The sequence below is a fragment of the Glycine max genome, chromosome 3 (genome assembly GCF_000004515.6).
Source record: "Glycine max cultivar Williams 82 chromosome 3, Glycine_max_v4.0, whole genome shotgun sequence".
NCBI lineage: Eukaryota > Viridiplantae > Streptophyta > Magnoliopsida > Fabales > Fabaceae > Glycine > Glycine max.
Window position 1 is genome coordinate 26124546 of NC_016090.4, and position 23398 is coordinate 26147943.

Consider the following 23398-nt stretch of genomic DNA (forward strand, 5'->3'; position numbering starts at 1 on the left):
GTGTAGTCCTCTCAAGGCGTGGACGTGTAGTCCTCTGACGGTGAGGGTAACTAGTACCGAAGGTGAGGGCGTGTAGCCCTCTCAAGGCGAGGACATGTAGTCCTCTGGAGGTGAAGGCGTGCAGCCCTCTGATGGTGAGGACGTGTAGTCCTCTCAAGGTGAGGGCGTGCAACCCTCTATTGGCGAGGACGTGTAGTCCTTTCAAGGTGAGGGCGTGCAACCCTCTGTTGGCGAGGACGTGTAGCCCTCTGAAGGTGAGGACATGCAGTCCTTTGATGGCGAGGGCATGTAGCCCTCTGAAGGTGAGGACGTGTGGTCCTCTGATGGCGAGGGCCTGTAGCCCTACGAAGGTGAGGACATGCAGTCCTCTGAAGGTGAGGACATGCAGTCCTCTGATGGCGAGGGTGTGTAGCCCTCTGAAGGTGAGGACATGCAGTCCTCTAAAGGCGAGCCAATAGGTACAAGTACCAAAGGACTTTAACCTTACAAGAAAGGAAGAGGTTGACTTTTTGAGAGGGCCTCTCATCTATTCACTTATTACCTAATATGAACATGATGATTTTTTTGGGGATGCAAATGTATGCAACCTTCATCTTGAAATGCAGTAAATGCAGGCTTTGTATGCAATAATGCAATGTTATGGAAAATTGTACAATGTTCATGACATTCTTTCCCTATTTTGTGATTTTGATTTTGATTTGATTTTTTTTTTTGGAAAACACAAATTGACTGTCCTTTTGAAAGAGGTGATAGTCCATGCAACCTTATCCTATCTTTTGCAAATCTCTCCGAGAACTCCCTTAGAGTGTGTGTTTTGTTTGATTTAGTCATTTGACCATTTTGGAGTGACGGCAATGGAGTCGTTTGATGTTTAATCAATCCATTGAAATCCTAGGGTTTATCCCCCTTTTTTTTGTTAAAAACATCGATGGGTGAGAACTTTGATCGGCCCCTATGTTCACTTGAGGCTCATGCACGGTGCCCCTCATTGCCCCAGTGTAAGGCTTTGAGGTACCAATCGTTGTCTTTCGTCATGACCTTGTAGGAGGGAACCTATTGGGTGAGAACTTCTAATCTGCCCCTAGGTTCACTTGAGGCTCATGCACGATGCCCCTCATTGCCCCAGTGTAAGGCTTTGAGGTACCAATCGTTGACTTGTTTTCATAGCCTCGTAGTGAGGAAGAATGAAAGAAGCAGTTGATTCTTGCAAAAAGAATTTTCCAAGGACGAGAAATAGTTGAAGGATTTTTTCAGTTGATGGATTAAGTCAAATGACTCCTATGTAGAAGCAAGATGTTTTGATGATGCCGAAGGATCAAGTGCTTCTAAGTTTTATTCGAGACAAGAAATCAAGATATATGATCAAGTTGATCTCTAGAATCTTAGGAAGAAGTTTCCAAATTGAAAAACAAAAGGTTTGACCAAAGAATTCTATCATTTCAAATTGAGATTTGCTCTCTGGTAATCGATTACCAGCAGTTGAAAATGTTTATAACAGTCACTAGAAATTGAATTCAAAATTTATAATGTGTAATCGATTACACATGGATGGTAATTGATTACCAGCAGTTTATTCAAATTTTAAAGCCTGTGATCGATGACACAAGTCTTGTAATCGATTACCAGAGGAGATTTTCAGAAAATAATTTCCAAGAGTCACATCTATTCAAATGGTTTATGAATGGGCATCAAAGGTGGCTTGGAAGCACGAATTTAAAGAGAGTTTTCGTTGCCCAAAAAGTTTATCCTCTCAAAAGATTAAGGGTTTTTCTGAACTGAACTGTCTTATCCTCTCAAAAAGATTCCTTGGTCAACCACTTGCATATTCAATAAGGAATTTTGATTGGTCTTCATTGTACAATCTATCCCTTTTAAGAGAGATTTCTTCTTCTCTTCTTCTTACTTCTGAAAAGGAATTAAGAGACTGAGAGTCTCTTATTGTAGAGGATTCTTGAACACAAGGGAAGGGTTGTCCCTGTGTGGTTCAGACTTTGTAAAAGGAGTTTTACAAAAAGAGTGGAAAATCTCAAGTGGGTTTCTTGAGGACTGGACGTAGGTGCGGGAAGTAGCCGAACCAGTATAAATCAAGTTTGCATTCCTCTCTTCCTTTAAACTTCTTTTATTTATTGCTATTTATCTTTTGCTTTAAAGAAGTTTATTTTGAATTGTCTTTTGAGTAATTCATGTTAAGGGTGCATTGTTAATCCAAAAAGAAAGAGTGATAGTTCAATTGGGGAATAGTCTTTGCATCTTAATTCAACCCCCCCTTTTTCTTAAGGTAACTGAGGCCATTTGTCCAACATCCTATTCTTGATAACTCACTTCTCTCTAAAAAGACAAAATGAGGTCACATGAACGTCTATATTTTTACTTGAAAACACAGTCAATCAAATGCCTTTTTATTTTTTATTTTGAAACTTATTTTTTATTTTGAAACTTATTTGTTTTGAACTTTGCTCGTTGTTTTATGGCACCCCCACCAACGTGCAAGACGAGAAATCTCTGATTGAACGGTCTTGGAAGTCCAAACTCAGGAGCACAGGTCGCTTGAGCAAACTGACCAATGGCTTGCACTTGAAAATCCTGATGAGTCATTAGAGACATCTAACAACAGCTTTCAAAATTTCCCCATGTGTGGCATCTCTTGTCAATGTCAGGATTTACATGCGATTCTCCTCAAATTTCAGCCAGCCCGTATCAATTAGACTTCACACTTTATGCTTCGGGGTCATACAATGCTCAATGGAATGCCCAGGGGCTCCTCCATGATAAGCACACGTTGCGTTCGAGTCGTATCCTTAGAAAAATGGAGGTTGAGGAACCTTGGTTGGGGTTATGGCTACCATTGAATTATCGAGTGGATATGGATCAAGTTTAGCATATGACAACGGAATTTGGGGTGAACCCTACAGGCTTTTTGCTGCAAAATTCCTTTTTGTTGGTGTTTTTTTTGGTTTGTGCTAAAGGTGGTCTTTGTCATTGGAAGTGCGGTAGACAGGCTTTGTGGTTGATTTAGGGATGGCCTTTGTGGATAACTGGGTGGTGGGTAAGGAGGTTTGTTATTGGCTGAGTAATGACATTGTTGGGTTGGTGGGAAACTTGGCCGTATAGGAATGGCAGTCACAACATGGGTTTCTCCCTCTTTCTCACCCTCTTTATTTGCCCCAGTTTTCTCAGTCGTCCTAGTAGGATGATCAAATTTGCCTCTTTTCGGACCCACATTGATCCTTTCACTGGCGAAGACCAAATCTGCAAAGCTTTGAGGGTGCGCAGCCCACCATCTTTTCATAGTAGAGTACCGATAATGTGTCTACCATCACGATTATCGTCTCCCTTTTTGCACATGTTCTGTAGTTGCATCCTATCCGGAACCATATCAGAATAGTACTGATACTGCCTAACGAAGGCAACCATTAGGTCCTTCCAAGTATGGACTTGGGAAGGTTCCAAGTTAGTGTACCATGTAACAACTACCCCAGTAAGACTTTCTTGGAAGAAATGTATTAGCAGTTCCTCATCTTGGCGTATGCCCTTATCTTCCGACAATACATCTTTGGATGGTTCTTGGGGCAAGTAGTCCCTTTGTACTTGTCAAAGTCCAGCACCTTGAACTTGGGAGGGGTGATGATATTGGGTACTAGGAACAACTCTTCTAGGTTAGCAAAGGCATAATCTTTACCTCCTTCAATGGCCCTGAGCCTTTCCTCTTTCCCATTTCTGTCATAGCATGAGGGTTTTTAACTGTTGAGGGTTGTGGTTGTGGGTGACACTGAGGGCCCTCCAAAGTGTTTTGCAGGGGTATACCACCAACTGCTTTCCCTTCAGTGGCATATCCGAGGCAAGGCTCGAAGTCGGCTAGATTGTGGTGGGGCATTCCATGTGTCTCCTCCATGGGTCGAGAGACATGTGCATGATCAGATTGAGGTTGTTGGCTCTTAATAAGTATGGGAGTGGAGTTATTGACATCCTCATTGGGAATGTACGCCACATTGGGTGGTGTATAGTTTGGGAGGCAAGCCATATGGCGGGAAGGCGTGCTTGTTTTGAATTTGCACGTCATGGGGTCATCCGTACTTCCTAAATCTTTGCCTACCATATTTGAGGTTGGATGATTCATTTGCTTGAGGCCGGATGGGGACGTCGGGTTCACCTTAGCAACAGCGTTGGTAGCGGCAACTGCAACCATATCGACTTCCCTTATCTTTTTCATGCTTATTATGGCCCCCATCATTGTGGCCATTTGCTCTTTCGTGGCCTCCATTTCGGCCTTCATCTTCTCTTGCACCTCCTCTGCTTCACCTATTACTCTAGCTCTAGCACGAGTTCGGTAAGGGCGCCGTAAAGCATGTTTTTTTTTTTTTTGGTGTCAATGATTAAGTTCATTTTATTTTATTTTTCAAGGAAAGAATGCAATGAGCAATGCAACCAATGAAAAGCATGGATGTATGCGAATGATGTATAGTTGAAGTATTGCGAATTTTTACGCAGGATATGGGGTTGAATCAATTTAGATTTTCAACATGGTCCATGACATTTTTGTCAAGGTGAAACTGGAAGTAACAAGGACATCAACAATCCTAAATATGTTTGGCAGTAGACGAAGCAGTGATGTGACTCGATTCATCTTTTGCCCCAATTTTGCAAGACGGTTACTTCAATATTTCAACTTGACTTGATGAACCTTTTTGTAAAAGCATGAGCTTGGTTCAACCCTATAATCCAAGGAATGGCAATTCTGATCGCCAATACTTCAACAACATCTCATAGGGATGAATGACTCGGGCATACTTTAAGCTTATGCACAGAAAATGTAATTATGAAATTGAGATGCCCGAAGAAACACCATTTCCTAGTTAACCATGCATTAGGTACCATGTTCAATTATTTTGTTTTGTTGTTGTGTGCTTTTTTTTTTTTAGAAATGGGTTTATGATCCCAACATGGTTGGCTCATGGTGCCTAACACATGCAACTAAGAATGTAGTGTGAAGTTTCACGCTTCCCCTTTTTTGTTTTTGTTTTGTAGAGGAAAACGCAAGGATGAGCAAACATGAAAACAAATGGTATGCAATTTTGCAGATCAAAAATTTTGTTGAACGCATATGCATGATGATGCCATGACTCATGCAAAATGTGAGGCTGGAATATGATAACGGACAAGTGCAGGAACGATATGTTCATTATGATGTTATGAAGAGATGCTTATGCGATGCATGATATGAATGCATTTTACGGACACGAGAGCCCGAAAAATTATCTCTTCTTACTTGCGCATTTGGGGGCGCAGTGCCCCATGTGTACAATTAAGAAGGTGATATGGACCTTCCGGCTTCCCGTGACAAAGGACGAGACCAACATACAATGCATGCTAGAGATAAAATGCGGGAGTGACTTGATTCGCACTGATTTTTGGAGTAAAAACGTGGGATAAACTCATTTTATTCAAAAAGTTATAACTAGTCAAGATCTGAGCGACAATACAAACTTCCTAGCGGTTTCTAATCATATGGTCCATCAAGTCTATCATATGCTGATAATAGCTGAGAAGTCCGTGGATCTCCTCGGGGGCGGAGTAGGTGTCCGCCATTGCTTTGGCCTTGGCTAGCAATCGGGGAAGTCCTTGACTCCTGTTCAAAGTAAGATCAAATCGGTCCATCCTCATTGTTTGCCTCTTGGTGCAATGAAATCAATTACCCTTTCCCTTGCTTCCCTTTCTGCTGATATCTTGGCGTACTCATCCTCTAGCCTTTGCTCGTGAGTCGCCGCTAGATTTAGCTTCTCTTTGCACTCATCGATGATGGTCCACATATTCCCTTTAGTCTCACTTTAACTGTTGGGACAAATTTCTTTTCGACCTAAGGCAAGCCTTTAGCTCGTCCTTCCAGATCATGCCTTTGACCCGTGATGATTCCTTTCACCTCTTCGGAGTTTGAGCTCACTATTGCTGCCCTATAAAGCCCCTCAAAACTTGTTTTGATCGTGTTCTTCCTTTCGGGCCTTCTTGGTTTCTCATTCCAAGGCTTCATCGGTGGCCATATTGACGTCCCTTAGTTCATCATACTCTCTTCAGACTTTGATGGCTATGAACTTGAACTTCTCTTTGACTACCCGGGCTCTTTCAAGCTTTGCCTTTAGGGCTTGTACCTCATCACTTTCTTCCGAAGCTTTAACCTCATTGTCTCTCACAATCTTTAGATTTGGGAGCCAATCCAATCCTTGTGTCCGGACTCTCAGCCACTTATGATAGCCGCCGATGATCCCATTACTGCTTCCCCTAAGCTCTCTGTCCTTTCTTCACGCCGCATCCCATGCCTTGCAAACTCCTTGGAGTACCTTTGCATTGGGGTCACTGAAACCCCGTGTAATGAAAGGCGTGATGCTTTTGTCTAATGGCGCTCCTCTCATGGGGTAGCCAAGCTGTCTTATGGCGAGGACATGATTATAATTTATACAACCCCTTGTTCCCATTAAGGGAACATGAAGATAGAATCTTGATTCTTCCTTCCTTCTAGTGAGGGAACCAATTAACAGACGCCCCTCTATGCTAGCCAAGAGTTGGTCCCAATTCGTCTTTCTTTCTTCGACGCACGAGCGGTGACCTTGTAGCGGATAGACGGGCCTACCTTCTTGGAGAAAAAGGGTGTGAAACCAGCCACACATAGAGAGCCAGTGCACAACAAACGATTCTTGCACTGCTGTTTTCACATCCCCGGTCGAACGTGTCATACATGGCCAAAATGGCGACGACCGGGCTTTCCTTGCCATGATGAAAGGCGAGGAAAGCGTCAATCGCTGCTAGGTCTACTAACCCTTCCATATTCGGAAAGAGGACAACTCCAAAGATCAAAAGCGCCAAGATGTCAATAAAAGAAAGCCCATTCGCCTTGATTTGCCAAGGCCTTTTCCCTTTCCTCCAAACACTTCCTTGGTACTCCAACTATCCCATTCCTGTTTTGCTTTACCCGGTCCAACTCTTGTGCTGAGATTTTCACTACCTTGGCAACTCTTGTCGTGGAAGGATAGAACCTAGAGAAAAGATATGGCTTCCTTCCTCCCAGTGGGTATCCCAGGATTTCTTCAAACTCTTTCACAGTCGGCACTAGCTGGAAGTCCTCGAATGTGAAGCACCTTAGGGGCTGGTCATAATACTGGGAAAGGGATGCAATTGGTTCCATGGAGACTTCTACCATAGCTAGGTCCCAAATCTTACCGTAGGCTCTGCAGAAGGCTTGCCATTGAAGTTGACCCATTAATTGCCCCAACTCTCGTAAACTAGTGACCTCTAAGCTCTTGATTTTGACTTGATAGAACCTCTTTTTAAGCGAAGGCTTTTGACTCGATCCCATGTTTTACTAAAGTGAAATAAAATCTAGTGCGATTCAAAACTCCGACATCTATCATGGGTGGAATGGATGAATGCATGAAGAAATGCATATGACACAGATGCAATTTACGAATATGGGAGCCCGAGAAACTGTCTCCTTCTTAGATACAACGTCTAGGGGTAGCAAAGTGCCCCAACGTATGTATTTAAAAAGGTGACACGGACCCTTCGTTGGTTTTTTTATAGAGGGGATCAAGACAGAACCCCTATGCGTATGCAAAAGGCGCAATAGCATGATAATATCCACTGAACATAACCAAAAGGGTATATTATATTTATGCATGGCAGTGTGAAAAATGGCACGCAGCGTGTTTGCTCCGTGCCCCTATTTAAGGGACCTATAAGGGAGAGAACTAACTAGCCATTTAGTGATAACCCCCAAGGTAGTCATATCTCTTTTGATAGTTTCTAGAGGTATCATTCTCTTCGAAGAACATATTGCAGCAGTAGGGACTACTAGCAACAATAAGTTTTCAAAGAGAAAAGCTCTAGATGAGGGTTCACTGTAATCAAGCAAGTCGGAGACCTAGCATGATCACAGATTCACCTCCACTCCTTATGTTCCCATGAACCCGGGTATAGGGCCCTTTTTCACTCACAGTGTGTGCAAATAGTGTTGGTGTTTGTGTGCATCAAATGAATAAATATTTACTTCATGCATACATTTTAAAACGCACTAAAAAGCAACAAAGAGTTTATATACACAAGAACATAATGAAGGGAAACCAACAAAGGAGTAAGTCATGGTAAAACATTGCACAAGATTAAATGGTCTAACTCTCTAAAAGCAGTCCCCAGTGGAGTCGCCAACTGTCGCAACCTACCCTTCGGCGGGAGGGCGAAGCGTGACTCGCGGGATGTGTGTTCCACGAAAAGAATACGCGCGGAGTCGCCACCAACGTTTATTTGAGGAAAACGTCGGGAAAACCGGAAAAGACGCGATCTACGAACTTTAAAGTGAAAGGTTCGGGAGTTGTATTTACGCACGGGGAAGGTATTAGCACCCCACACGTCCGTCCCAAGGGACGGCAGCCTTTAATTGAATGTGCAAACGTGACTTTGATTTCTATGTTCCCTTTTTATGTCTTTATATCCTTTATACCTTTTTTATATTTTTCTCTTTTTGTGGTCGACAAGGGTGTTTCCCTTTGCTCCTACGTATTCCTCAATTTGCGATGAGGAAATCAGACCTACGTAGTTCTTTCTTATCAAGTGATTCTTTTTTACTTTAAGAGGTGATCATTTTAAGGTGTTGGACCTTGAAAATGATCCATTTACTTAGTAAGAAATTTAAATGATAAAATTCAAAACCTATTTTTGTGGACGAGCTTGACTAGGCGACTTGATTTTAGCCTTAGTTTCACCTTAATTATTAGTCAATTCGATTAAGAATGAGAAATCCCAAAGAGAAAAACGTCCGATTGATTTTCCGCTTTATTTTACTAAAAGATATTTTTTTGATTATTATATTATTATTTTACCTCTTTTTTTGATTTCCAACGTGGTTACGGCACAACCGAATGGTCGGAATTCATTTTAACCGAAGTTAACGGATAATACAATTCAAACGATCGGTGGAAATTTATTTTATTTTTAGGTTAAGCGAGAAATGACTTAAGTAAAATGGCTTAAGCACGTCAAGAGGGGGTATAAAAAGTAAATGAAACGAGGATAGAAATACACAAAACACAATGTGGACCACCATGGGTACATAGAATGAATTGAAAAGCTTGGTTCAAGGTACTTACCCGTTGAAGATCGAAGAACGATGAAGAACGAATGAAGAACGTCGAAGAACGGTCAAAACCTTTGCGAAATTCCTCACGGAAAACGTTACGGAAACGTTTCGGAAGCGCCTCGGCTTAGATTTTCTTCACGGAAACAATTTTTCTAAGAAAATTCGAAAGAGAGAGAAGTGCCTAAGGGGCTGAACCCTTTTCCTTCTCACTTCCTCCCCTATTTATAGCAAAATAGGGGAGATGGTTGCCGCCCAACTCGCCCAGGCGAGCCAAGTTGCTTCCTCCAGAAGCAACAGCCTTCTGGAGGAATCTTCTGGAGGGCCCATGTGGGCCTGGTTGCTATTTGCACCCCCATTTTTACTAAGTACACCCCCCTCTGCTTTTTTTTTGGTGATTCTTTTTTCGTAAAGTTATGGAAACTTACGAATTTCGTAACAATACTTGTTTTCTTTCCGTAAAGTTACGGAACCTTGCGGATTACATAATCATCCCCTTTATGACTTACGGAATGTTACGGAACCTCACTAATTATGCAAAGATGCTTCCATTTGATTTTCGGTGTGTCACGGAACCTTACGGATTGTGCATCAATATTTTCTTTTGTTTTTCGGCATGTCCCGGAATTTCACAAATTTCCTAATGATGGGTGCCAAGCACCTTACAAGGACCAAACAAAGGTCGCATGTCATCAAGCAAAGGTCCCCGGACGAAATTAGGGCATGACAAAGGGAAAATAACATAAAATTGAAGTCATATTTGCACATTTGATTAAAGGTTGCCGTCTCTTGCGACGGACGTGTGGGGTGTTAATACCTTTCCCGTGCGTAAATATAACTCCTGAACCTTTCACTTAAAGTTCGTAGACCACGTCTTTTCTAGTTTTTCTGACGTTTTCCTCAAATAAACGTTGGTGGCGACTCCGCACATATTCCTTTCCTGGAAGACGCACCCACAAGTCACACGTCGCCCTCGCGCCGAAGGGTAGGTTGCGACAGGAAGCTTTCTCTTTTGTGCAACTATCTTATCCTCTATTTCAGGTGTAGAATGAAGCTTGATAGGTTCAGGTGCAGGTTCTGCTATTGTTGGAGGCACTTGAATTTGGTTGCCAGACTTCAAGGTGATGACACTCACATTTTTCGGATTCTGCACAGTCTGTGAAGGCAATTTGTTAGAATTTTGGGACTGAGCTTGGTTCAACTGAGTAGCCATCTGCCTCATCTGATTTTTCAGACTCTGAATGGAGGCTCTTGTCTCTTGCTGAAATTGCATATTCTGGATGGTCATTTGCCTCACTAACTCTTCCAAGGTAGGTTGAGGAGGTGCCTCAGCTGCTTGTTGTCTTTGTTGTGACTGTTGTTGTTGTTGCTGAATTGGAGGAGGAACATATGGCTTGCTTGGACCAGCAATATTCTGGAAAGGAAGGACATGCTGTTGTTGTTGTGGAGGACTTGTCCATCTCAGATTTGGAAGATTCCTCCAACCTGGATTGTATCTGTTGCTTGAAAGATCATAATTATTCTGTTATTGTTGGTTTTGCTGCTAAGGGGGTCTATTATAAATGTTTGCAGCATAAGCTTCCGGTTGTTCATTGACTCCATATTGCTGCAAAGAAGGACAGAGATCTGTATGGTGATCTGCAGCTGAACATAGACCATAGACTCTTGCAACAGGGGCAAATGCAGATTTCTGATTCATGGCAAGCTGAGTTACTAGGTTGACCAAGGCATCAAGTTTTCCTTCAAGCTTTTTATTTTCAGTAGATGAAGATGAATCTGTGGTCACCTCATGCACTCCTCTAAGGACAATAACATCATTTCTTGCATTGAATTGTTGAGAGTTGGAAGCCATCTTCTCAATCAAATTCCTAGCCTCAGCAGGGGTCATATCACCAAGAGCTCCACCACTGGCAGCATCAATCATACTCCTCTCCATGTTGCTAAGTCCCTTATAGAAATATTGAAGAAGGAGTTGCTCATAAATCTGGTGGTGAGGACAGCTTGCACACAATTTCTTGAATCTTTCCCAGTACTCATACAAGCTCTCTCCACTAAGTTGCCTAATGCCTGAAATGTCTTTCCTGATGGCGATAGTCCTAGATGCAGGGAAGAATTTCTCCTAGAACACCCTCTTAAGGTCATCCCAGTTGAAAATGGACCTGGGAGCAAGGTAGTACAACAAATCTTTTGCCACTCCCTCCAGAGAATCAGGAAAAGCCTTTAGAAAGATATGATCTTCCTGGACATCAGGGGGATTCATGGTGGAACAAACAATATGGAACTCCTTAAGATGCTTATGAGGATCTTCACTTGCAAGACCATGAGTCATACCCTAATTTCGTCCGGGGACTATTGCTTGATGGCATGCAACCTTTAATTGACCGCTTCGAGGTACTTGGTGCCCTTTATTGCACAATATGTGAAGTCCCAAGACGTGCCGGAAATCAAAAGGAAGCGTGGTTACGCAATCCGTGGAATTCTGTAATGTGACAAAAACCAAAAGGAAGTATTGTTACGCAATCCGTGAGTTTTCGTAACTTTTTCAAAAGCTAAAAAAGAGTAATTACATGATCCGTAAGGTTTCGTAACCTTATGGAAAGAAAATAAGTATCATTACGAAATTCATAAAGTTTCGTAATGTTATAGAAAAAGAATCACCAAAAAAAAGCGAAGGGGGTGTATTTAGTAAAAAAGGGGGCGCAAATAGCAACCAGGCCCACTTGGGCCTTCCAGATTCTTCCTCCAGAAGGCAGTTGCTTCTGGAGGAAGCAACCTGGCTTGCCTGGGCGAGCTGGGTGGCAAGCTCCTCCCCTATTTTGCTATAAATAGGGGGATGAGTGAAGAGGAAAGGGGTTCAGCCTTCTTGGCACTTCGTATTCACTTGAAATTGCTGAGGAAAATTGTTTCCGTGAAGAAAATCCAAGTCGAGGCGCTTCCGTAACGTTTCCGTGGATAATTACGCGAAGATTTTCAACCACTCTTCGGCATTCATCGTTCGTTCTTCGTTGTTCTTCGGTCTTCAACCGGTAAGTACCCCTAATCGAGCTTTTCAATTCATTCTATGTACCCGTGGTGGTCCCCATTTGTTTTTTTGTACTTTTATTTCTCGTTTCATTTACTTTCCGTACCCCCTTTTGACGTTCTTCAATCATTTATTTAAGTCATTTCTCACCTAATAAAAAAATAAAATAAATTTCCACCGATCCTTTGATTTGTAATATCCGTTAATTCCTGTTAAAATGAAATCCGACTGTTCGGTCGTGTCGTAACCACGTTGGAAATAAAAAAAAGAGGTAAAATAATAATATAATAATCAAAAAATACCTTTTAGTAAAATAAAGCGAAAAATCAATCGAATGTTTCTCTTTGGGATTTCTCTTTCTTAATTGAATTGACTAATAACTAAAGCGAAACTAAGGCTAAAATCAACCCGCAAAGTCAAGCTCGTCCACAAAAAAATCACTAAAAAGGATTTGAAAGTTCAATATCTCAGTTTTTCTTACCAAGTAAATGGATCGTTTTTAAGGTCCAAAGTCTTTAAATGATCACCTTCCAAGTAAAAAGAATCGCTTGATTCACCCCTAAAAAAGAACTACGTAGGTCTGATTTCCTCTTCGATGGAGGGTACGTAGGAGCAAGAGCCTCGCTTTTGTCGACCTCAAAAATAAAAAAGAAATAAAATTTAAGGTAACACAATTTCACACAATTCTAAAAAATAGGTTGTTGTCCTTTGAGACAAACGTGAGAGGTGTTAATACCTTCCTCAAACGTAAATACAACTCCCGAACTTGGACTATTCGTTTTGACCGGTTTCCTTCGGTTTTTTCCGACGTTTTCCACAAATAAACATTGGTGGTGACTCCGCGCATCTTTCCTCCTTTGGAAAGTGCACTTGTGAGCCTCGCTTCGCTCGCCCGCAAAAAGGCATGTTACGACAGTTGGCGACTCCACTGGGGATATGTTTTTGTGAGTTAGGCTTATTTTAAAGAATTGTGGAATTGTGAAACTTTGTGTGTGCATTTGTTGAACTGTGTAAAATGTAATAATTGCTGTCTTTTCCACATTTTCCCTATACCCGGGTTCATGAGAATTTAAGGAGTGGAGGTGAATCTATGATCATGCTAGGTCTCCGACTTGCTTGATAATAGTGAAACCTCGTCTAGAGCTTTCTCTCTTTATAATATATTGTCGCTGGTATTCCATACCGCCACAATATTGTTATCTTGAGTGATGATACCTCTAGAAAATAGCCATGTGAGTTATGAATCATTGGGAGTAGTTATTAGAGACCCCTAGATATTATCTTATAGGTTCCCAAATAAGGGCATAGAGCAAACACGCTCCGTGCCATTTGTTCTCATGCATTTCTCTGCGAATAGCACATGAAATATAGTTTTGCTAATGATGTTTTGTTTCTCTAGAGTAATACGTCACTTTTTAATACACACGTTGAGGCCCCATAATGCCTAGAACGTAGTATTAAAAAGATGGATCTTTTTTGATATCGCATATGTGAATTACCCCTTGTTTTGTTTGCTTTCCGTTTTCATGCATGCGCATTGCATCATTCATATCGGAGTCTTGATCCACCCCTTTTTTAGGTAAATTATGGGGACAAATCAAAACGGAAAAAGATTTTATCAAGTCAAGATTAAGGGTCTAGATGTCACCAACCTCAAGGAGTTGGGACGATTGATGGGACCTCCCCAAAGGCAAGCCTTCCGCAAAGTGTGCGGAAAGATTTTAGATTTGACCGCAGCGGAGGTATTTACGGAAGCTATTGTATCCCTCCCCAATACTATGACCAGCCGTTGAGATGCTTCACGTTTGGGGACTTCCAAATGGTACCGACTGTTGAAGAATTTGAGGAGATATTAGGATGCCCTCTTGGGGGAAGAAAACCATATCTTTTCTCCGGGTTTCTTCCCTCTTTGAGCAAGATTGCAGCTGTGGTCGGAGATTCGGAGAGAGAATTGGATTATATAAAGCAAACTCGAAACGGCATAGTGGGCATACCGCGGAAATACTTGGAAGGCAAGGCAAGGGATATGACAAGTCAATAAAAGTGGGTCCCATTTGCGGATATACTAGCTTTGTTGATCTTTGGGGTTGTCCTCTTTCCGAATGTGGATGGTTTGGTGGACCTAGCCGCAATTGATGCTTTCCTTGCATATCACCATAGCAAGGAGAGCCCAGTGGTGGCTATCTTGGTGGACTTATTTGATACATTCGACCGAAGGTGCGGGAAGAACAGCACACGGATCATCTGCTGCTTACCCGCTCTTTGTGTGTGGTTGGTTTCGCACCTATTCCAACAAGACATAAGACACCCGTGTCCGCTTCAAAGTTATCGCTCGTGCGTCGAGAAGAGAAGAGTTGATTGGGACCAACACTTGGCTGGGATAGGAGGCAGCACAATCAATTGGTTTCCTCGATGGAAGGAAGGAAAGGAGGGAGTTCTTTTCTCATGTGGGGACTACCCTAACGTTCCGTTGATGGGGACGAGGGGTTGTATTAACTATAATCCCGCACTTGCCATAAGACAACTAGGGTACCCCATGAGGGGAGCGCCAACGGAAGAGAGCCTCTCGCCTTTCCTTGTGAGAGATTTCGGTGCTCAAAGTCTCAAGGTTGTACAAAGAGTCCACAAGGCGTGGAGAAGTCCGTTGAGGAGGGATAAAGAACTTAGGGGCATTCGTAATGGCATTATCGGTGGTTATCATGAATGGCTAAGAGTTCATACACGAGGGTTAGATTGGCTCTCCAAGTTGAAAGTTGTCAATGAGGAGAATTTCGAAGCTCCGGAAGAGGATGAAGAAATCCAAGCTCTAAAATTAGAGCTAGGAAAGGCAAGGCTCGCCAAAGAAAAATTCAAGTCAGCCGCTACAAACATCCAGAAAGAGTGCACCGATTTACGAGAGGAAAACGCGGCCACTGCAAGAGCCCTTGAACAAGAAACCAAAAGGGCCCGCAAGGAGGAAAATGGCTGAGATAAATTCTGAGGAGCTTTGTGGGGCAGCAACAATGAACTCAAGCTCCGGAGAGAGGAAAAGGACCAGTCACGGGTGCATGGCATGATCTTAAAGGAAGAGTTAGTTGCTTGCTATTGATCCAAGAGGAGTTTGGCTCAACACTTGGAAGCCACGGAGCGAAGCATGCTAGCCATCATAGGGCAGTACAAGGAAGAGTTAAACTAGTCTTTGACCCATGAACAAAAGCTAGTAGAAGATTTCGTGCAAGCGTATGCCGAGAAGGAAGCAAGAGGGAGGGTGATTGATGCATTGCATCAAGAAGCGACCATGTGGATGGATAGGTTCGCCTTGACCTTGAATGGAAGTCAAGACCTCCTGCGACTACTAGCCAAAGTAAAGGCCATCGCTAAAGTGTGTACAGCCCCCGAGGAAATTCACGGGCTAATCAATTACTGTCAACACATGATAGATTTGATGTCCCATACAATTAGAAACCGTTAGGTTCTATTGTAACACTTTTGTATGATCTTGGCTAGATAAAAGCTTTGTTCCTTTTTATAAAATGAGAAGTTCTGCAACTCTTCACGTTATCTAAAAAAGGGCCTTGAGGTGGATCCAAGTGCTCTGATCATTCATTAGCATATTCATGTTTTGGTGGCATACTCACCATTGTTTGTTTCTTTAGGGAACTCACCATAACTAAGAAAGCGCAAAGGCACCCCTATAACACTCGATCCAATAAAATGGATAATGAAGAGGGAGTGCAAGAACAGATGAAGGCCGACCTATCGACCTTAAAAGATCATATGGCTTCTATCACGGAGGCCATGCTAAAGCTTCAGAAAACTATAGAAGATAATGCAACGGCGACCGCTTCCAATACAGCTAGGGAAGCGGAATCGATGCTACAGCCCGCAATAAACTTGGGCCGAGACAGAAACACAACAGTGTTCGGTCGGAGGTATAGTCCTTAAGCCTATCCTTATGGTTTGCCTCCAGACTTCACTCCTCGTACCGCTCCAGATGATTTGAGCCAAGCCCCTACCTTCAAGGGGCAACTCCCTCCTTATGCCGACTATCCCTTGCAAGAAGATGATGAAGGAGAGGCCCATCTAGGCCCTCTCCTTCCCCTCAAGGATCCGACCCCCCATGAATTGCCCCAACCAAACATAGTTCGCCATGTCCCGTTTCCACCCGCACTCGTTAAAGAATCCGTTCCCTTTTCAAAAGATAAGGGAAAGATTGATTTACTTGAAGAGAGGCTGAGAGCGGTAGAAGGCCTCGGCAATTACCCGTTCTCGGATTTAGCGGATTTGTGTCTTATACCTGACATCGTCATCCCTCCCAAGTTTAAAGTACCAGATTTTGATAAATACAAAGGGACGACATGTCCAAAAGGACATCTTCGGATGTATTGCCGGAAGATGGGGGCATATTCTATGGATGAAAAGCTCTTGATGCATTTCTTTCAAGACAGCTTAGCTGGAGCAGCAGTGGCATGGTATACCAATCTGGAAGCTTCTCAGGTCCGGTCATGGAAAGACTTGGCAACTGCCTTCATTAGGCAGTACCAATACAACACGAATATGGCTCCTAATCGGAACCAGCTTCAGAGTATGACCAAGCGAGAACATGAGTCCATTAAAGAATATGCCCAAAGGTGGAGAGATCTTGCAGCCCAAGTCATCCCGCCCATGACTGAGAGGAAGATGATCACAATTATGGTAGATACGTTGCCTACGTTCTACTATGAGAAGCTGATAGGATACATGCCAGCTAACTTTGCGGACCTCGTCTTAGCCAGAGAAAGAATCGAGTCCGGACTGAGAAAAGGAAAGTTTGAATATGCCTCCAACGTTGCCCCAACAACAACAGAAGAGTCCCAGTGGTGGGCACGAGGAAAAAGGAAGGAGATACCCACGCGGTGACCATCGCCCCAACATGGATGAAAGCTCCCCAAAATGTCCTAAATTCATACCAGCACAACCCCCCGAACTTTTCGATCCGAGTCGGGAGTTCCCTATCAACTCAAGTGAAAGGACCTCCCACGACAGAAAGAACGCCTGCCCAACACACAACTCCAGCCACACCCCGGCCAGCCAATAATACAACTCCTGGCGCGAGCTATAATAATGCACGGCACACCCCTCCGAGAGATGATTTCTCTCCTATTCCCATGGCATACTCCGAGTTGTGGCCTTCATTATTGGAAAATCATTTGGTGGTGGCCATACCCGGAAAGGTCTTCCAGCCACCATACCCCAAGTGGTACAACTCGGATGCCAAGTGTGCATACCATAGTGGAGCTCCCGGACACAACATCTAGACGGTTCATCTACCAGTCGCAACAAGCGGCATGCATGGTCTCTCGTGGCGGAGACGAATGTTTGTTTCATATCGGGGAATCACACGATATGGAAACCTGTCCCACAGTGGAAGAATTGCTTCAACGGCTCATGGATTGGGGGCAGCTCGAAGTGTCCAAATGAGGGAGGGAAGAACCACAGATTTGCATGTAGTCGGAAGAAAGGAAGGTTCCCCCAACCCCCAAAGCCCTAGTAATATGTTTCACTAGGACAGCGCCCAAGCCGACGCCGTTTGCATATCAAAGCAATAAGGCTGTTCCGTGGAAGTATACCCCTCCCGCTTTTGGAGAAAGAGTTGCAACCGAAGTTGACTCTTTGTCAGCCAAGGTGACCAACATCACCGGCCTCAGTGGCGTAACCCGCAGTGGCCGAGTATTCGCTCCCCCTCACTCGGCGGAATTGCCCTCTAAGGGGAAAGCGCCCATGGTCCAAGATCCCACAGACGTAGCCACCCCCTCGAAAGAAGTGGATCCTCCGGTGGTAAAAGAAGCTGAAAAGAAAGAAGGTCTTCAAGGAAAGACGATGACTTTGGAAGAGGCTCATGAGTTCCTTCGTCTCATCCAACAAAGAGAGTTTAAAGTAGTTGAGCAACTGAATAAAACTCCGGCAAGAATCTCTTTGCTCGAATTGCTCATAAACTCCGAGCCTCATCATGCACTATTGATAAAAGTCCTCAACGAAGCCCATGTAGCACACAACATCTCAGTTGAGGGTTTTGAAGGCATTGTTAACCATATAACCACCAATAATTATATCACGTTTGCGGAAGAAGAGATTCCCATTGAGGGGAGAGGGCACAACAAGGCTCTACATGTGTCAGTCATATGTATGGACCATGTCATCGCTAAGGTACTCATCGACAATGGTTCAAGTTTAAATGTGATGCCAAAGACCACCTTGGAGAAGCTTCCTTTTAGTGCGTCACGTCTAAAACCAAGTTCGATGGTGGTACGAGCCTTTGACGGTAGTCGGCGGGAAGTGATGGGGGAAATCGACATCCCCATTCAGATAGGCCCCCACACTTGCAATGTGGTTTTTCAAGTGATGGACATAAATCCCGCCTACAGCTGCCTCTTGGGAAGACCTTGGATTCATGCGCTGGGAGTGGTCCCTTCGACGCTTCACCAGAAATTGAAGTTCGCAGTTGGTGGACTTTTGGTGATAGTGTCAGGCGAAGAGGATATGTTGGTGAGCTGCCCTTCCTCCGCACCATATGTAGAAGCAGCCGAAGAATCATTGGAAACAACTTTCCAATCCTTCGAGGTGGTGAGTTGTGCCTTTGTGGAAACGAGCCCGTTGCTACCTTCTCTCTCTAACGCGGCCATAATGGTGGCACGGGTGATGCTCAAGCACGGATATGAGCCCAGAATGGGTCTAGGCAAGGACGGCCTCGGGAATGCCGACGTGGTCGATATTAAGGGAAACCCGTACAAATATGGGTTAGGGTATGAACCCAGGATGCCAGGAAGGAGGAATGCGCCGTCAAGACTCCGGGCGGATAGGGCATGGCCCGACCATGTTAGCTAGTGTTTCACCAGTGCTGGAATAATGTTCGAGGAAGAGGTAACATCCGTAGGAGAGGATTTCCCACAAGACCCGCCAAATTTCGTGCGGCCCTGCCATCCCGATTCCCAAGTGGGGAACTGGCGCGTGATAAGCCAGTCAGAGGTCTATACCGCTGATTCAATGTAATTAGAGGCTATAGATTCCTTTTTTTTTTGTTTTGTGAAACCTACCTTATTAAATAAACAAAGAGATCTTGTTTCATCTGTTCCTGCAGTTCCCCCTTTTCTCATATCATTTTGCATGTTTTTGTTTCTTTTGTCTTGATTGGCATAGATATGAGGGTCAAGTCTTTGAGGATCCTAACGACGAGGGTTTGACAATCGATTTTCACCGAGATGTGAGCCAAACGATAAACGAAGAAGAGGAAGAGGACGTCCTTTCACCAGAGTTGGAGAGGTTGATCGCTCAGGAAGAACGCGAAATGAAGCCTCACCAAGAGGAAACCAAACTGGTAAACTTAGGGACCGGAGAGGGAAAGAAAGAAGTAAAAGTAGGAATCGGTATGAACGCACCTATCCGCCAAGGCTTGATAACCCTTCTTGAAGAATATCAAGACGTCTTTGCATAGTCCTACCAAGACATGCCCGGTCTGGACTCTGACATTGTGCAGCATAAGTTGCCATTGAATCCTGGGTCTTCCCCGGTTAAGCAAAAGCTACGAAGGATGAGACCCGGAATGTCTTTAAAGATCAAAGAAGAAGTGAGAAAGCAGTTCGATGCGGGTTTCTTAGTTGTAGCTCGATACTTGGAGTGGGTGGCCAACATTGTCCCAGTCCCAAAAAAGGACGACAAAGTACGAATGTGCGTAGACTATCGGGACTTAAACCGAGCCAGTCCTAAAGACAATTTTCCCTTGCCACACATTGATATATTGGTAGATAATACAACCATGTTCACCCTTTTCTCTTTTATGGATGGTTTCTCAGGGTATAATCAGATAAAGATGGCACCCGAAGATGTGGAGAAAACTACTTTTGTCACCCTATGGGGAACGTTCTGCTACAAAGTGATGGCCTTCGGGCTGAAAAATGCTGGGGCAACCTATCAGCGTGCCATGGTAGCATTGTTCCATGACATGATGCATAAAGAGATAGATGTCTATGTAGATGACATGATTGCCAAATCTCGGACTGAGGACGAACACCTCGTCAATCTGCGTAAGCTGTTTAGAAGGTTGCAGAAATACCAATTGAAGTTAACCCCAACCAAGTGCACCTTCGGGGTAAAATCGGGGAAGTTGCTAGGATTTATTGTGAGCCAGAAAGGGATAGAGATAGATCCCGAGAAAGTGAAGGCCATTCTTGAAATGCCAGAGCCACGCACGGAGAAGCAGGTTCGTGGTTTCTTGGGCAGGTTGAATTACATCGTGAGATTTATCTCACAACTCACCCCTACATGTGAGCCCATCTTCAAGCTATTACGTAAGAACCAGGCAGTCCTGTGGAACAGTGACTGCCAAGAGGCCTTCGAGAAGATCAAATAGAGCCTCGCAAACCACCCGGTGCTCATGCCACCTGTAACGGGAAGACCTCTTTTCCTGTACATGACTGTGTTAGACGAGTCTATGGGATGCGTGTTGGGTCAACACGATGACTCTGGGATAAAGGAACAAGCCATTTACTACCTAAGCAAGAAGTTTACCGCATGTGAGATGAATTACACAATGCTGGAAAGGACGTGCTGCGCCCTGGTATGGGCGTCACATCGTCTTAGGCAGTACATGCTCAGTCATACCAAATGGCTTATCTCCAAAATGGATCCTGTGAAATACATCTTTGAGAAACCGGCCCTCACGGGACGAATCGCTAGGTGGCAGGTACTACTATCTGAATTCAATATTGTGTACGTCACCCAAAAGGCGGTAAAGGGAAGCACCTTGGCAGATTATTTGGCCCAGCAACCCCTCCAGGATTATCGGCCGATGCACCCTGAGTTCCCGGATGAAGACTGATCGAGTACGTACCCGAATCAAATAAACATGAAAATGCAGTAACTAGGAAGTGATCCTAGGTCGTTTCCCAACGAGCAGTGACAAGCCAAATGTTCATAATATACTTGCAGTAACAGTAACGATGGGGGGGGGGTTTGGTTGTTTGGTAATTAAAGAGCAGACAAATAAAATGGAATACGAAACTACTAATATTAAAAACGGGTTGTTTCCTCTGATTCAGAAGCCACTCTCTTATCCTGGGTTATGGAGAATTCGTCCCTAACAGTCAACCACTTAATCCAACCCTATTTCAATTTACTAAGCGAAAATCAACTTAGGGTTTTCAATACGTGATTAGGCACCACATACACCAGTTAGCCCTTCGTCCATTAAGCATGAACGCAAGTTAGGCTCAGAGGCAATTAATCGAACACGAAGCGTGCACTGATTAATATTCACGAAATTGGGATAACTGGTGAAGGGAAAACTGCCAGGAAACCACATTACAAACGAAACCTCAAAGAGAGTTGGGCTTCGTCCTCAAAAGGAAACAACACCAGAAAATCTAGCCTTCCATGGATTCAAACAGAAAACGCAAATGAAACATGAAGCAGAAACGTAAATGAACAAGAACGTAAATGAACAGAAACGTAAATGAACAGAAACGTAAATGAAAGTAGAAGAAGAAGCAAGAATGAACCCGTAATTAGAAGCAGAAAACGGAAATTTGCATTAAGAACGAAAACTGTAACAAGGGCACAGAAAAACGTGAAAACCTAAAACCAAAGCTCTGAATAATGAAAATAGCATAGCAGAATAGAATGCCCTGCATGAATCCCAAGGCAGCTATTTAAAAAGAGTCACTCAGAGTCACTGGGCCCTATTACAATACTCTGGCCTAAAACGAAATAAACACTGAACAACATAAAATAAAATTGCAAAATTTCCTAATTAGAAATTAACTAAGGTAAGCGCTGCTTTATTTGCCCTCTTCAAGTCCACAACCAAAATCCGGATTAAGCCCAATGTTTCATTAATTCCTGAAATTAGATTAAAAACATCAAATTAGCTAAATGAGCCCAAATAATAAAACTGCCTAATTAATTGACAATTAAGACCAATCAATAATTAAAATGGTGCAAAAAGGGTTTAGAAAATAGAAGAAAATGATGGCACATCAAAACCCCCCATGAAATTCTGATACTGGGGACAGATGTCGTACAGGATGTCACGACATCACGCTTCAGAACATGCAGATTATATTTGACAGTGTGTACAGTTTAAACAAGAAGATAACACAAGAGAATTGTTAACCCAGTTCGGTGCAACCTCACCTACATCTGGGGGCTACCAAGCCAGGGAGGAAATCCACTAAAATAGTGTTAGTTCAAGGTCTAACAGCCACTGTTTACAACCTTCTCACCTAACCACTACCCGTGCAATCTCTACCTAAGAGCCACTCTTAGATATGAGAACCCCGCTCACTCCCTCTCACTCACACTCCCGTGTTTACAATCAATTCAAAGACACACCAGAGATTGCTCTCTGAACAATAGAGATCAACTCCACACACTAGAGATCAACTCTACACACTAGAGATCAACTCTACACACTAGAGATCAACTCTACACACTCAGGTCCAACACTTGATGTTAGAGTAACATCAAGGTGGCTCACAAAACACTCAAGTCCTAAAACTCACAAAATAACTCTTCAATCCCGGACTTGGTACAAAACTCGTGCAGCCTCCATGGTTATATAGCAGTGTGCTTATCTGGGCTGCAACATCTTGTGCTGGATGAGATCTATCATTCTTCCTGAAAATCTGCACTTAAAGATCTAAAAGATGCAGTTTGATCTTTTAGTTTTTATCTTTAATCTTTAATCCCTGAACGAACTCTTCTACTTTGAAATTCGAACTTTAATTATCTTTTAATTCGTTCCTAAAGATAGATCTTCTTATCTCTTGCCAACTGCACAATAATCTGTTAAAGATATAACAGAATTATATGTCCAGTATTATCGGGCCGGATGTCAGGACATCGTATCCGACATCGTGGATCCTGCAGCTTCACTACTTGACTTTTATCTTGCATTGTACAGCAACTCCAGTATTCTCGGGCAGGATGTCCTGGACATTGTATCCGACATCGTGAATCCTGCAGCTTCAATTCTTCATTTGACATTTCATTTTGCCTTGTGCATTGTGCAGCCCGATCTTATTCTTTGACATAACGTTGGACATCATGTGCAGCAACTCCAACTTTCCTTCATTGTCTAAGTGCTTATGTTTTAACAAAATCTTAGCCAATCTTTTAAAACTCAGTAGAGCTAAGCACTAACAATCTCCCCCTTTGGCAAATTTTGTCTAAAACATACTTAGACACTTCCTGAGCAGGTACGAGCAGTTATGCAAGTGGGATCAGCAACTTTCATTATCAGAGTA

General features: G+C 43.3%; 1 non-coding gene and 1 pseudogene across 1 annotated transcript; one reads left to right on the top strand and one right to left on the bottom strand.

Moving 5' to 3' along the window:
- Positions 1 to 23398, bottom strand: part of LOC106798312 (uncharacterized) — a 128528-nt pseudogene that overhangs the window by 14300 nt on the left and 90830 nt on the right.
- Positions 11101 to 11207, top strand: LOC113001288 (small nucleolar RNA R71). The gene has a single exon (XR_003266607.1). It is a non-coding gene; the product is annotated as a small nucleolar RNA R71 (small nucleolar RNA).